Source organism: Sander vitreus, chromosome 23 (assembly GCF_031162955.1).
Source record: "Sander vitreus isolate 19-12246 chromosome 23, sanVit1, whole genome shotgun sequence".
NCBI lineage: Eukaryota > Metazoa > Chordata > Actinopteri > Perciformes > Percidae > Sander > Sander vitreus.
This window is the reverse complement of record NC_135877.1, coordinates 11,469,353-11,483,734: the sequence shown is the minus strand read 5'-3', so window position 1 is coordinate 11,483,734 and position 14,382 is coordinate 11,469,353. Positions and strand designations below refer to the sequence as shown.

The window sequence follows — 14,382 nt, the reverse complement described above, 5'->3', positions numbered from 1 at the left end:
ATGAAACAGCAGGACACATTTTAAATATGGGTGTTTCTTGAAATAACTAAACATCTAATGCGTAATTCACCAGAACACACTAAGAATTAAGAGGGTTGTGGACAGTGTGGGTGATGTTGAACCCTAGCAAGAAAAAATAAAGCTGCTTACTTCTAAGAACATATATTTATTTATATTATTAATATTCAGTAGGCGTGTGATGAGACACTCACGAGACGAGACACGAGATTGGGTTCACGAGAACGAGACAAGACGAGATTTTAACACGATTTCAAGTAAGAAATATGACTGGAAAAACAGTCTTTACTCAGAGAGCCAAGGCTACAACGTAACCAAGCGTTTCATTGCAGCAGTAAAGGAAGGAAGTAGGCTGCTCTTGTATTGATTTATGACCATTTGTCATAGTGAGAGCGGCTGTACCCTCTAACGTTCCAACGCTGGGTTTTACCGGCACCTTTTTACAATTGCAACTCTGCCACCGCTCTGCAAAAGTGAACTCAAGAGTCAACTTTGGGGCAGGGGATCTTCTATGCTAATTTAGAGGTCCAAGCCAGACTCATCTTCAAAGCCAGATGTTTTTCGGCTTTTCTGCCTTTAATGGACAGGACAGCTGGTGAGAAAGGGGAGAGAGAGGGGTAAGACACGCAGGAAATCGTCACAGGTCGGACTCAAACCCTGGACCTCTGCGCCGAGGCATAAACCTCTATGTATATGTGCACCTGCTCTACCCACTGAGCCAACCCGGCCACCGCGAGACAATTTTTACCTCGACGAGAAGTCTCGTCACATTTTACTCGTGCGAGATCTCGTGGGACGAATATTCAGTTTAACTATCACATTAAACTACTGCAGTTACAAGCCAGAAAATTCAATAATGCAGATCCACTATTGATCCAACAAGAGAGCACGCCATGATATATATATATATAAAATGTTGAACACAAGCACAATGCAGTTTCCTACCAGCGAATTTGTCAGATGAGGGTGGCATGATATCAGATGATGACTTCCCAAGCCCTGTACTCATTTCTGAATGGATTCAGAACTTGTAAGTTGGTAAACTAAATATTCTGAATATCAACAGTGTTAGCAGGCCACTCAAAAAACAGGAGAAGAGATTGTAAATGTCATCCAAATCCCAAACCCAACTGCTGTTTTCCCCAAGTGTGGTGTTTCAAGAGGATACAGAGAGAGAGCAGGTTCAGCTGACACAGTGACACGGTGATTGATGTGACAAGAAACAGACTCGTTGAGTGTCACACATACACAACCACACGTTTCAAAGCACAGGCATGCTCGAACCCTAAAGACACACAAACATGCAGTACAATGCCCCTTAGGGCGACAGGCAGATCACAGGGATGCAGTGTCATCAGAACTGAGTGTCAACAGTGAAAACGAAATCCGCATACAGCAGAAAAAGTGAGATGTAAAAAGGCAAAGAGGAAGAGAGAGAGAGAAAAAAGAAAATCACAAAGCAAAAAAATTGAAAACGTGAGCAATGGACTTGCTCATCAGCATCAACAAGCCCGCTGATAATTTGCTAATTTTCATGTTGCAGCTAAAAGCAAACAGAAGATGCGATGAAAAAATAAGACTAAAGGCAAACACTTCGAGATAGTCAAGTAAACTGAGGAGCACAGTGGGGTGGACTGGTTTCTGTCCTGTTTCTTCAGACACACTGAGGCATGATGCTGCACGATGCAAAATCCCTATAGGAATATCAATGACTGAACCTTTAGTGTCTCTCCCACACAAATCCTCTTACACCATCTCTGCTAACAAACTTCCAATCTAACCCCTTCCGCTCTTCCTCTCACAAATCCTCTAACTCCTACTCTTCTGCCTACCAGATCTCTGTCCATGCATCCCTTCTTTCCTTCGTTTCTCTTTCCAACTCAAACCCTCTTGGCTTTCATAATCTTTCCATTAATCAATCCATCCATCCATCCATCCATCCATCCATCCGCCCTGTCTCTCCATATCCCTCTCCCAAGCGGCCACCCCTCCCTCCCCTTTTTGCCTCTCATGGCCCCCCTCACTACCCCTTCTCAACCTCTCTCAACACCTCTCAGGCTCTTTCCTCCCCATCAGGGGCCATTAATTCTGCCTGACTGGTGATTCCCCCAGCAGAAACCCCTCTAACCTCACTCTTCTCCAGGAAGGAGACTGAAACACCTTTTAAAAAGCAAAACATCCTTGACTGACCCACAACACACACAGTGGTGCATCACACAGGGCTTATGTGTCTCCCACGCTGCTGCTGGCTGTCCATGACCATTTATCTAACTCTGCCTCCTTCTCTCATGCAAGAGCCAGCATGGAACTTCAAATGGAAGTTTCTAAGCGCAATATTCTTTATATATATATATTTTTTAAGATGATATTTTAGGGCATTTTTTTTAGGCCTTCATTTTGACAGGACAGCTGAAGACATGAAAGGGCAGAGAGAGGGGGAACGACATGCAGCAAAGGGCGGCAGATCGGAGTCAAACCCGTGGCCGCTGCGTCGAGGAGTGAACCTCTATATATGGGCGCCCGCTCTACCAACTGAGCTACCCGGGGGCCCAATATTTATTCATTTTTAGTAACTAGACTCACCACAGTATGAAATATGTCTGCTACTCAGTTACAACATAAAAGCACATAAGTATAGAGTAATAATGTATAATATTTGATGTCTAAGCTTCAAAGTGCAGCCATTGTAAAAAGTCCATAGAGGTACAGCTGGGCAGCCAACAACCCCCATTACTTACCTATATGTTTTTTTTCTCATCTCCCACAATCAATACATATGCAAACAGACCCAATTATGCATTTGAAAATGTGACACAGACTGAAGTTACATGAAATTATGTATGCATTGTAAGAAGACATTTTTATAAAGACCTAACTAATGTATCCACTGGTTACTGTCAGTATCATTACCATAAATGTGGTAATTATAGTGTGACCCATCATGAACTCGCACAGACAAATGCACAATAAAACGGTCTTACAGTGTGTGTGCGTGCGTGTGTGTGTGTGCATGTGTGTGCTTGTGCGTGGTCATTAGTGTGCAGAGACAGTCCTAGGAGGTTGTGCTAGGTCGTGGTTGAAACTCCACTGGCAGCATAATGACATGACCTATTGATCTAGAGAGGATTGCAGGATGTTACTGACCTCTGGAGAGAAGTAGCAGAGGACGGAGGAAAGGGGGAAAGAGTGTGTAGCGTGTGTGTGTGTGTGTGTGTGTGTGTGTGTGAGACCCCACGATACATCATTATCACAATACTTATGTCACAATACGATATTATTGCGATTTGACTATTGAAACTATTGAAATAGTCTACGATATATTGCAATTTAATTCCTGATTTCTTTCTCTGATACAGCCATCTGTATTTTACCAACTTCCTTGTGCACGCTGACGGTCACCCCTTCTGAGCTCACCACAAAGAAAACCTCAACTGTACCATCTAGTAGACTGAGAAAAGCAATTGATTTAATTATTGTAGTACCAAAAAGTTACATTCTCATGTACAATTTATATAATAAATGATCCTATGATACTTTTCCCCTACCCCTAATGGTAATGTTATTAATTTTGCAACTATTAAGCTGCAAGTACTGGACAAACCGATGGTGGCACTAGATTAAATGTGAAAGAGGAACTACACACTATTGTTCCCACTATAATCACATAGATTGTTGTTGGTGTAGGACATTAATGCAGGTGATTTTTTCAACCAAATTTGGATTGTGTGTAAAAAGAAAAAAAAAAGAAAATACTTTAAATGAGCTGGTATGCGTCAGCTTGGATTTGAAGGTTTGGTTCAGCCAAACTCTCTGGTCCCTGCCTAACCTCTCCAGGGTCTATTACATATGTTGACAGACACCCCACACCCAACTCTGACTTCCAGCTCTATGTCACTGTCCGTGCGACTGAGAGGTGGTCAGTCAGTCTTCCCGGTGTCCCCTGACCCTCAGTCACACACTATGTAGCCACGAGATCATGCCTCCTACAGTTGTTGCTCCCTCACTCTTCCTGGAAAGAGGGTCTTTTCATAAAACGGGGCTGTCTATGCAGTAGAATGGCACAACATTTTTTTTGAATTGGTGCTACAACCAGAAAGAAGTAGGCAATACAGTAACAGAATCTTGGTTATTTGATCAGGAGTAGGAGTAGTTTTAGTTTAATCTGAGTTCGGTCTGAGGTTGAGAAGAAGGGGCGGCTCTTTCTCTCGATCCGCTTCTATACTCTTTGTGTCCATATGCCAAAGTACAATCTGTAGTGTGAGTTAAAGCCCTAACAACCAAAATACAAGCAGAAAAACTCCAAGTGAAGGGTTTTGCGTCAGTTGAAGGTTTCTGCTGGCCTGTGAGTAGGGAGATCTGGGCACTGGTAAGATGGAGGGAAGTTTACCATAGCTCATTTACACATACTACCAAGATTATCATGATACAAAGTTGGTTGAATATCGGCAAAGTATCCTTTTAAGGGATCACATATTCTATCTATCAAATAATTATTAGGACTGACACATCCAAATGTTGTACAGTGTACTCATCATCACTACTGCTTCACCCTAATAACAATTCATTGTCTCTGATGGGGAGTGTGACACTAATGAACCAAAATGATCTTGAGTTGTGTGGGAGTAGAGCTGGGCAATATATCAATATTATATCGATATCATGATATGAGACTAGCTATCGTCTTAGATTTTGGATATTGTAATATCGTAATATGGCCTAAGTGTTTTTCTTTTCCTGGTTTTAAAGGCTGCATTACAGTAAAGTGATGTCATTTTCTGAACTTACCAGACTGTTGTAACTGTTCTATTATTTGCCTTTACCCACTTAGTCATTATATCCTTTTACTGATGATTATTCATCAAAAATCTCATTGTGTAAATATTTTGTGAAAGCACCAATAGTCAACCCTACAATATCGTTGCGGTATTGATATTGAGGTATTTGGTCAAAAATATCATGATATTTGATTTTCTCCATATCGCCCAGCCCTATGTGGGAGTATTTATTTCAGGCTGCTGTGATGCTTGTTGAATGACCTCTAAAGGAGCAGGATGTACGAGTGCAAACAGCCGGCGGACTCTGATCAATAAGTGTGCTGTCTCAGCTAATTGAAGCGGACACTCATAATTGGAAGAGCCAACAGTAACACGCCTGCTGATACTGTTAATGATGAAAAGGCCAACAGCAACGGCAAATAGTCACTTAGATAGGAGGATGTGAACAGCAATATAAAGCGGCCATTGTGTGTGATGAGGTCAATCCAAGTAAATGCAATTATCCCTTATTGATTTCCCTTATTATGGTAAATCTATAGCAGTTACAAATTACGAGATGCAGACAAAGTGATTCAGATGATCTTAAAGGAAGAAGCCACAGCTCAATATCACATTAGGATATTTTCAACATTTATTGAAAATGTCCAAATTATGCGTTTGGATATTATAGATTGCTAAAGGGATAAGACTGTAGAGGCTGTCAAGATGGAAGGAGGAACAGTGAGTAAAGATGGATTCAGGCGGGGAGAGACAGAAAAGGGTAGATAAAAAGAGATGTATATGGTGGCGAAGAGATGGAAGGAGGGATTAAGGGGCAGAGACAGAAGATAAACAGATGCAGCAGAGGAGAGTTAGGCTGAGCCGGCGGCCAGTACACACTGTTATGATAGAGTACAAAATAACACCTCATGTCCCCTGCATTGTGTGTGTGTGTGTGTGTGTGTGTGTGTGTGTGTGTGTGTGTGTGTGTGTGTGTGTGTGTGTTGCTCTCTTTCATCATCCATCTTTTTCTTTGGGTTAGTGTCTGTTTCCCTTCTTCTCGCCTCTCTCTTACTCCAGCGCTTCTTACCCAAAGAGCTTTGCTTCCTTTCTTTCTCTCCCTCCGGTAACACTAACAACTTATTACATCTTACACTATAATAGCCTTTTTTATTTCCTCGACCTTAACAGGCAAACGGCAACAGTGCATTATTGATCAAAATAGGAACGTTCAATGTCAAGAGCTATTTAGGGAAAGAGCTCAAAATGATGAACAGAAATTAAATCAGTCCGGGAAGGTTTTATGTGAGACGATTAGAGCTACATATGACTCAACCCCTAAATTATCTGCGCTGCCTTAAGGTTTTACACAACTCTATGATGTCACCTTGCACACTTATAGTTTGATCTTGACATGTGAGGTGAAATCCCCCAGCTGAAGGAAATAAGTCTGCCTTTGGCACAACATGTTATTACCACTTGGTGATCTGAGCACTCAGGGGTCTCATCGTAACCTTGGAGGGTTGCTATCTTTGGATTACGCAGCCTTATTCTAGTGTTTTATCTTGAGTCCTAATCTGTGGGGAGGTAAGTGCACAAAAATGTGGTGTAAGCATTTCACAAAAAGCTTGCTTATATATATGCTTACAATGGTGTGGAATCACAATGTAGGCCAGCATTTTTGCGCTGAACAAAACCCACAAAACACAAGATTTAGCATGAGCAGTGACGGACTGGCCATCTGGAATTTGGGCAAAAGCCAGAAGGGCCGCCCACCTATGGACCACTACTGATAATTTGTCTTTGGTTAATTTTTGGTAAAGTTATTTTATGCATGCAGCTACAAATATTCAAGATTGTACTGCGGCACAGTGCGTGGAAAGATACACTCGGAAAGCAGAGTTAATAATTTCCAAGCTAGGTTATTGACAAAAATAGGGCTGGTGTGTTGCAAATGCCAGGGCCGTTTTTTGATCCCAGTCAGTCACCGAGCATGAGTATTGTATTCTGACTGACTTAGGTAAATCCAAACCTATCATTCAATGCGTTTTCCTGGCACTCTCAAGCCAAATTTTGGTCAGTAGCCATTTGATTGTCAAACATAATCAATGCTGCATTCTCACATCCTCTCTCAATTGTTTTGCGACAAAAAAACATTTGAACACTTTGTTCTTTCACTGTGTTTTCGGTCCATTTACTCTAAGTACATTATGTGATAGCAAGCTTTGCAATAAGTGCTAACCAAGCATTTCTTTTCATTTGTTACTCTGGAGTAAGGCCATTGTAAAGCTCTCCCTTCCCTTTTCCTTTTAACCACCTCTGTTATCTCACACCTTCTACTCTCATTACCTCCTCTTCCTCTTTCTATTCCTCACTTTCAAGATGTCTCCTTTTCTTTAAACATTTCTCATTCATCTCGACCGCCCTTATTTCCCTTCCTGGTCTTTTGCTGTTGGACCACTCCATTTATTCCACTTTTCCCCCTCTAAAATTTCTTCTATTGATATCTCTTACCCTCTCGCTCTCTCTCTTTCAATATCTATTGTAGCAGCATCTCTCTCCTCCACCAGCACTTCTACCCTTCCATCACTCATCTCCCCAAGAGAACAGCCACTGATGCCTGCTGCCACGGTGAGAAAAAACACATTTCATGTCACGTCATATTGCCATGTCAGTGAAATTTAGGAGCTGTGTTTGTGTGCGTGCGTGCGTTTGTGTCTGCTTCAAGGGTACTTTCATCATCAAATTCCATTTCCTTTGCAGACAAACACTTCTGCCAGCAAGCTGGCAGACAAGAGGGAATGAGAGAGTGAATGTGTACATGCATGTGTGTGTTGGCTACTCAGGGCAGACATTAGGATGTATTGGCTCATGTTTTGCTTTTATTTTGTTTGTTTTCCCCTCCTACAGCTGAGGACAGTGGTACTGAAGACGGTATATAGGTATTAGATTTTTCTCTTTTTGCATGAGTGGGACGCACTGCACGCACAAACACACTCACTCACCGAGACTCAAATGGATAGTAGACTTATTGGAAAGACAATTACAATACATACAGTGCAATGTGGCAGTATAGTATATATACATGCTCGCCAACAAAGACACATACTACTACAACGACTGCACTGCAGCATGACAAAAACGACAGTGCTTCCCCAACCATAAACCCCCCCCATCCCCCCTCTCACACACACACACACTTACAGTAGAACATATTAATCCCGACAGTTCAGGAAGGAAATCTCCTCATGAGCTGCATCCGGCACCACTGAAGGTGTCCTTTCGATGTGCCTGCTCCCCCCTATGGATTTTGACATAACTCTATGGTTGATGCGTGTGTGTGTGTGTGTGTGTGTGTGTGTGTCCTACAAGTACAGGGACAACCCTGTGGTGAATGACCAATAACTGACTGGTCACTGAGCTGGCAAAAGCTGGATATCCCCTTGGCACACCGCCCTCAGTGTGTGGCACAGGAAGCACAGACCTGATACAGGGGAACACCACGGAGAGTAGACAGTTGGCACTCAGTGATGCACAGACACACACAGGAAATATAAATCTGGTGACAAATTGTGACTATGCAGACCAATTCAATGATAAAAAAAGAACTATTAAGCAGTGAAGCAAGGAATAAATTATCAAGCCTTTTGCCAGCAACCTACATGTAGCTCAACTTATACCTAAATTTCAGTCAGGATCAATAAAGTATTAACCTATCCATCCATCTTAGTTGAACCAGAAAAGACTTTGCCACACCATAAATTAAAATGTACAACCATCCACGGTCTCTCCAGCAGAGCACCTGAGAGTCACCAGATAGAATCTTAATCACCTGCTGGAAAAAGGAACCTGGGCGGTGGCAGGCTCCCTCGAGACGAGCGTCAGAGAGAATGAGGGAAATTAATGAGGGTGAGATTGTGAATGGGAGAAGGTGCAACAGCAAGTCAGAGCTGAAGAGCTGCTTGGATGAATGAGATGAGGAGGGGTATGGGAGGACAGAACAGAGAGGCTGGGCCAGCATGAATGGCAAAATGTTTCCATCTCAATGAGTAACTTGAGTAATTTCTTATTGGATGAAATTGTGGCTACCAGAAGTTTTTAGATTCTGACTATTTTTATTGGTTGGAATGCCATAGTTCAGCTGAAGGTCCCTACACATGTTCCTTCCATCTCCAATCCCCCATAACTGGAGGGCGCTATAACGTGAACTGTTTAGAATATCAAGATGTATGAGCGGGCCATTATTTCTTCAGTTGGACATTTCGCTTTTAGACTCTTTTACCTTGTTGTCCAATCCAGTGTGTACTACTCAGACTATAAACTGAGGTCAAATACTTTAGAAAAACAATCAGGCAGTGATTGTACATGATCAGGTCATATCCTGCTTTAGTTTTGTTACCCAGAGTAACTGTTTTATTTAGTGATATAGAGTGACACTGGGCTACACACATCCTTATAATTATGAATCAAGCTTAAGACTAAGCACTATGATACACAAAGACACAAGTATGCATACCAAAGATTTTCAATTTGACCATTTCATTCCCATTTAAAAGAAAAGTGCTTAAATAGAAAGAAAAGGAGCAGGAAACAAAACTACATACTTAAAATAAGATTTAAAAAAAATAACTGGGAAAAAAAGGGCAAATGAACTCTTCTGAGAAAGGTATGAATATTGCGGAGGAGGAGGACAAATGTATAACGATGTGCCAGTGCCCTTATAAACACATCTAATTGCATATTAAATAAAGCAAAAATAATATAGGAAACATGAACATGTTTCATAGTGAAGGATATACAGGCAAGAATAACAAGAGATTGGCACTGAAAAGTTGGCAACCATTCTGGAGTGGTGTCTACAAGCTTTCAAGCATTTCTAATTGAATTTGTTCAAAAGAAAAACTAATAAAAAAGTTAAATAAATGAATCCTTCTCAGGCATCTAGGGATATAGTACAGAAATTGCGAGGGTGGGAAACATGTCACTATGTTGTCTGTGGGCATCCAATAAAAGTGTTTAATTGTTGTGAGAAAATATTTTATTCAGAAACACATATGTTGGTTAGACGCTGAAATAAATGGCAACTGCCATTCACGTTGAGCCGCCATTGCATCTGTAAGCCAGTCGAGTGTAATTTAATAAAGGAAGAAATGGCCTTCCATTGTAGAGAGTTAATATAGAGGAAGGGGATGAGAGGAGGAACATGGTTGGAAAGTTGCTGGAGGATATGGGTGCATCTAACTTTTCTAAACTCAATACATTTGTTGAATTTGTTGAAAGTGGAATAACTTTGATCTCTTCCTACAAGGGATCAAAAAGCCAGTACATTACTTAAAGGTGCATTTTCTTCACTGTAACATCAAATTCAAAAATCATAATTCTACACAGCGAGCTGGAGGTGGGAACACGTGCTGAAAGGTTGACACTGATTTGACACTAAAATGGTAGTGAGTCTGTTTGTAGGCATGTAATGATGTCTAGAAACCACATTCATATTTGATGGAGGGTAATGAAATATGAATGTGAGAAAGTTAGAGTAATACATCCTCGAAAGCTGGAACTGGAAAGCACCAAAACAGTGCTTCACCTTTATTTAACCTGACAGCCGAAGCAAGAAACATGGTGATGTTTGGCAAACTGAGGTCTTCCCCTGTTTGCTACTAAGCCAGCTCCACTGGGCATTTCAGTGCTTTGCTCAATAGCACTGAAACAGGACGGGTTTGCTGGGGATCAAATGCTTCTCATGTGCTTACCTTTGCCTAAAGACTAAAGACTGTACAGCGCCTCTACTTCTGGCGCTTCGACTAGCAATGCCTGGAGTGGATACACACAAACAGAACCTGGTTCTGCTAACCTTCCATGGATTGCATTTATTTCATAACATTTCACAAGCCTCAAACCCCAAAATGAAAGGAGAAATTCACCTTTTATGCAAAACAAACAACAAATTACAGAGAGAAATACAGTGGTGCTCATAAGTTTATGAACCCATTCTAAAGTTGACTAAAAAGAGGAATAAAAAAAAAAAAAAAAAATCATCTTTTGGAAATTGATCTTAATGCCTTAATTAAAAAAAAAAAAAAAAAATAATGTTCTTCCTTAAAATACAGGGGGCATAAGTAAGCAACACCCCTATGTTTAATTCCCATAGAGGCAGGCAGATTTTTATTTTTAAAGGCCAGTTATTTCATGGATCCAGGATACTATGCATCCTGATAAAGTTCCCTTGGCCTTTGGAATTAAAGTAGCCCCACATCATCACATACCCTTCACCATACCTTGAGATTGACATGGGGTACTTTCCATAAAATCATCTCTCAATGCAAATCAAACTGTAATAAAATCACTAGATCAAAGAGGAGATACCTTCAGTTGGCTCAACAGGCATAAAACGTGACCACAAGATGTGCTGTGTTTTGGCTTAAGAGGACAAAGAGGCTCTAACATGCACTGAAAAAAACTGTTGCACTCTTGCTTTTACTATGAAGTCCATTCTTTGGACTCAGGGAATTCATTCTGGGATTTGCGGAAAGTACAACAACAAAATGTTTATACATTTGTGACAAAATGACTTTGAATGCATTCAATTATCCCTTAATTATTAGCCCTTCTTCACAGTGTATTTCCTGCAAAGGTCTGAAACTGGATCTCACAGGAATAGCAGAACAAGAACACACTAACCTTCAATACATTCTGTACATGCACCATGCAAACTCAGACCCAGGTGCTGCTGTTCACTCTGCTCTCAGTTTGAGTTTGCATGATCAGACTGACAAAAGCGAGAGCACAACTTTGAAGATCCCGAGCAAAGGAAACCCCTGCTGCTTGCTATAATCTGGGGACACAGTTCCTCTAGTGTCCTCTAAACATCTCATTCTCTATTCTGTCCTTTGCTCTCAAAACGTGTTCTGCATTTATTAATCTGTCTCTGCACACTGCCAGAGCTTGATTATCATTTAAAGACTTAAGACTTAAAGATATCTGCCATTGCCAGCACATTTGGCTGCTGTATATTTGCAGTTGTGACACTCCACATCCAATGTGAGAATATTAGTTTCCTCTCAGCAGAAGCTCATTCAGACCCTGTTCACCATTACCAAACTGTCAATACATCATGGATTCTACCTAATTCTATACTGTCTCCATGTGCAGCCACATCACCGCTGCCTCCTCGCACCCCACAAGTTGATTTACAAAATAAGAGCCTGTTATCTGTCAGTTTAACTGTTGTAATTGTGTGTCTATAAATACATGTGCGTGAACATACTCTAGAAACATTGTTATGCATCACTTTCTCACACTTTATCACACAGTGATTTAAACTCTGTTAGGTGGCAGAGATCATGTATCGTGACCCCCAGCACACAGGAAAGGTACAGACAGGAGAAAGTAATCAAAGCCTCAGAGACAACCGTGTGTGCACTTCAGAATGAAGGCCATACATGCGTGTGTGTGTGTGTGCAGGTGCTTGAATATAACATAATGTAACGAGAGCATAATCAAAATCTACAGAGGCCTCAGCATGGATTAAAGCGGTGGACCACATCCTGAATACTAAATCTGGGGACCCTAGGGAGAGAGGGACGGACGGACGGGCGGGCGCGCACACACACACACACACACACACACACACACACACACACACTCTGAAGCAGGGTCCCTGAGCTTTGTGACTGAGATAACTGGGGTCAATGTCTTCTTTAGATATGGATCATCTGGGTAATAATAGAAACATTGATTGTTATGATAATAGTGGGTGTGCATGAATGTGTGTAGTTGTGTGTGCTGCTTGCAAGCAATGCTAAAGCCCTGGTCTTTTGACTCACACACAGTCAATATATTTAAATAGCTTATTTAAATAAAAAAAATAAAAACTGCATGAGTCAAACTGAAAAAGTCATGAGACTTCGAGCAACATTTTGCTTCTCAATATGCAAAAGCAATATGTTTCTCACAGACACACACACACACGCACACACACACACACACACACACACACACACACACACACACACACACACACACACACACAGCCTCTCTCCCACAGCTGACCCTCAAAGTCTGTTTCCGTCTCCCAGGGAGAATAACAGAGAAAGAAGAACATTTGGTTGATTTTTTTGGGTAAACATTCTGTCCTAATCTACAGAGAAATGCTCACCACCCTGCCACCCAGCCACCCACTCGTGCACGCACACACACACACACACACACACACACACACACACACACAGTACATAGGCTACACACTTCCGGATACTTAGACAGAGATACTCTTTTATCAGTCTCTCTGAACAGACAATCAATGAGCTATGTTCAATTAGCAGAGCCCCAGCCCCCAGTAGCTCAGCTGCAAGATGGGTATATGTGTAGCTGTGTGTGTGAGTGGCAGGTTGATGGGATGTGTGTTTTTGTGTTACCTGATAGGTGCTCTTAGGGTAGAGCTCCAGTTCCCCCCCCACACACAAAACTTGAAGACAGCTTTTTGAAACTCCTGCACACCTGCCCACTTCTCTTGCCCACACATATACACTTCAGCTCAAGGCTCTAGTATTCATTCAGAGATAAACACATACACACACAGAAAATCCAGCACACACAGACACAGCTGTCCATACACACTAGACTAGACAATACATTCTCTCTGAACTCCTGGGGGTAGGTAGATGTGTGCAGGGGTGTGTGTGTGTGTGTGTGTGTGTGTGTGTGTGTGTGTGTGTGTGTGTGTGTGTGTGTGTGTGTGTTGCGTTGCTGTGAATGTTTTCACTGTGTCACCAAACAGGAAGGAGGAAGTTCCTTCAAGCAGCTTTTATACTTAAAGCACCATGGACAGATTCATACAATGCAGAGAGAGAGAGAGAGAGAGAGAGAGAGAGAGAGAGAGAGAGAGCAGAGTGTGGGGGGGGGTGACAGAAATTTCAAAATGGAACAAAGACCTACTTCTGCTGGGCTCTCACAAGAGAAGACTTGCATCCCAGTGAGACTCAGTCCCATGACAGGCTAAATTTTACTCCCCTTGGGGATAAAAAAAATAAATAAAATAGGGTCGTCTCTATGAGTAAAAGCTATAGTATATAATGGTAGTGTCACACTGCAATGAGGGCAATAGGGTGGTCAGCTCAAGTGTTGAGCAAGTTACTACCAACTTCAAACATCTTACTCTGTTTTTCACTCTCACTTTACTCTTTGGGAGAAAGTCTGCAAAATCAGTGTTAATCTGTAAGGAAGAGTGTTTGATTTGAACTGTATTTGACGTCACATTAATACAATACCATAAATTGTCATTGTTGACCACTGCAGAAGTTAAACTGAGCAGGAGTATGCCATAAAGCTGTTGTTAAAATAAAAAAGACGCTGACTGATTTTCTCAACAATATTTTCACCAGATGGTCTTTGGATTCAAGCTGTTGCCACCTCATTACCATAGTTTTAATTGAAACGTTCATTCACAAATTGGGTTGAAAAAAACTTAGAATCCCATTGGGGGGGGGGGGTGAATAAGTCACTGACAATGTGAATGTCCATAAACAGACTTGTGTGGTTTTTTGTTAAGTATTGTACAACGTGATAGAATTTTAATGATTGTTTTCATGCATCCTTGCGCACGGCCTTA

At 41.5% G+C, this 14,382-nt stretch overlaps 1 protein-coding gene across 1 annotated transcript in view; it reads right to left on the bottom strand.

Annotated features, from left to right (window-relative positions):
- The window catches only part of grm8a (glutamate receptor, metabotropic 8a), a 406,688-nt gene that overhangs the window by 339,655 nt on the left and 52,651 nt on the right, over positions 1 to 14,382 (bottom strand). The gene's annotated exons all lie outside the window — the stretch shown is intronic.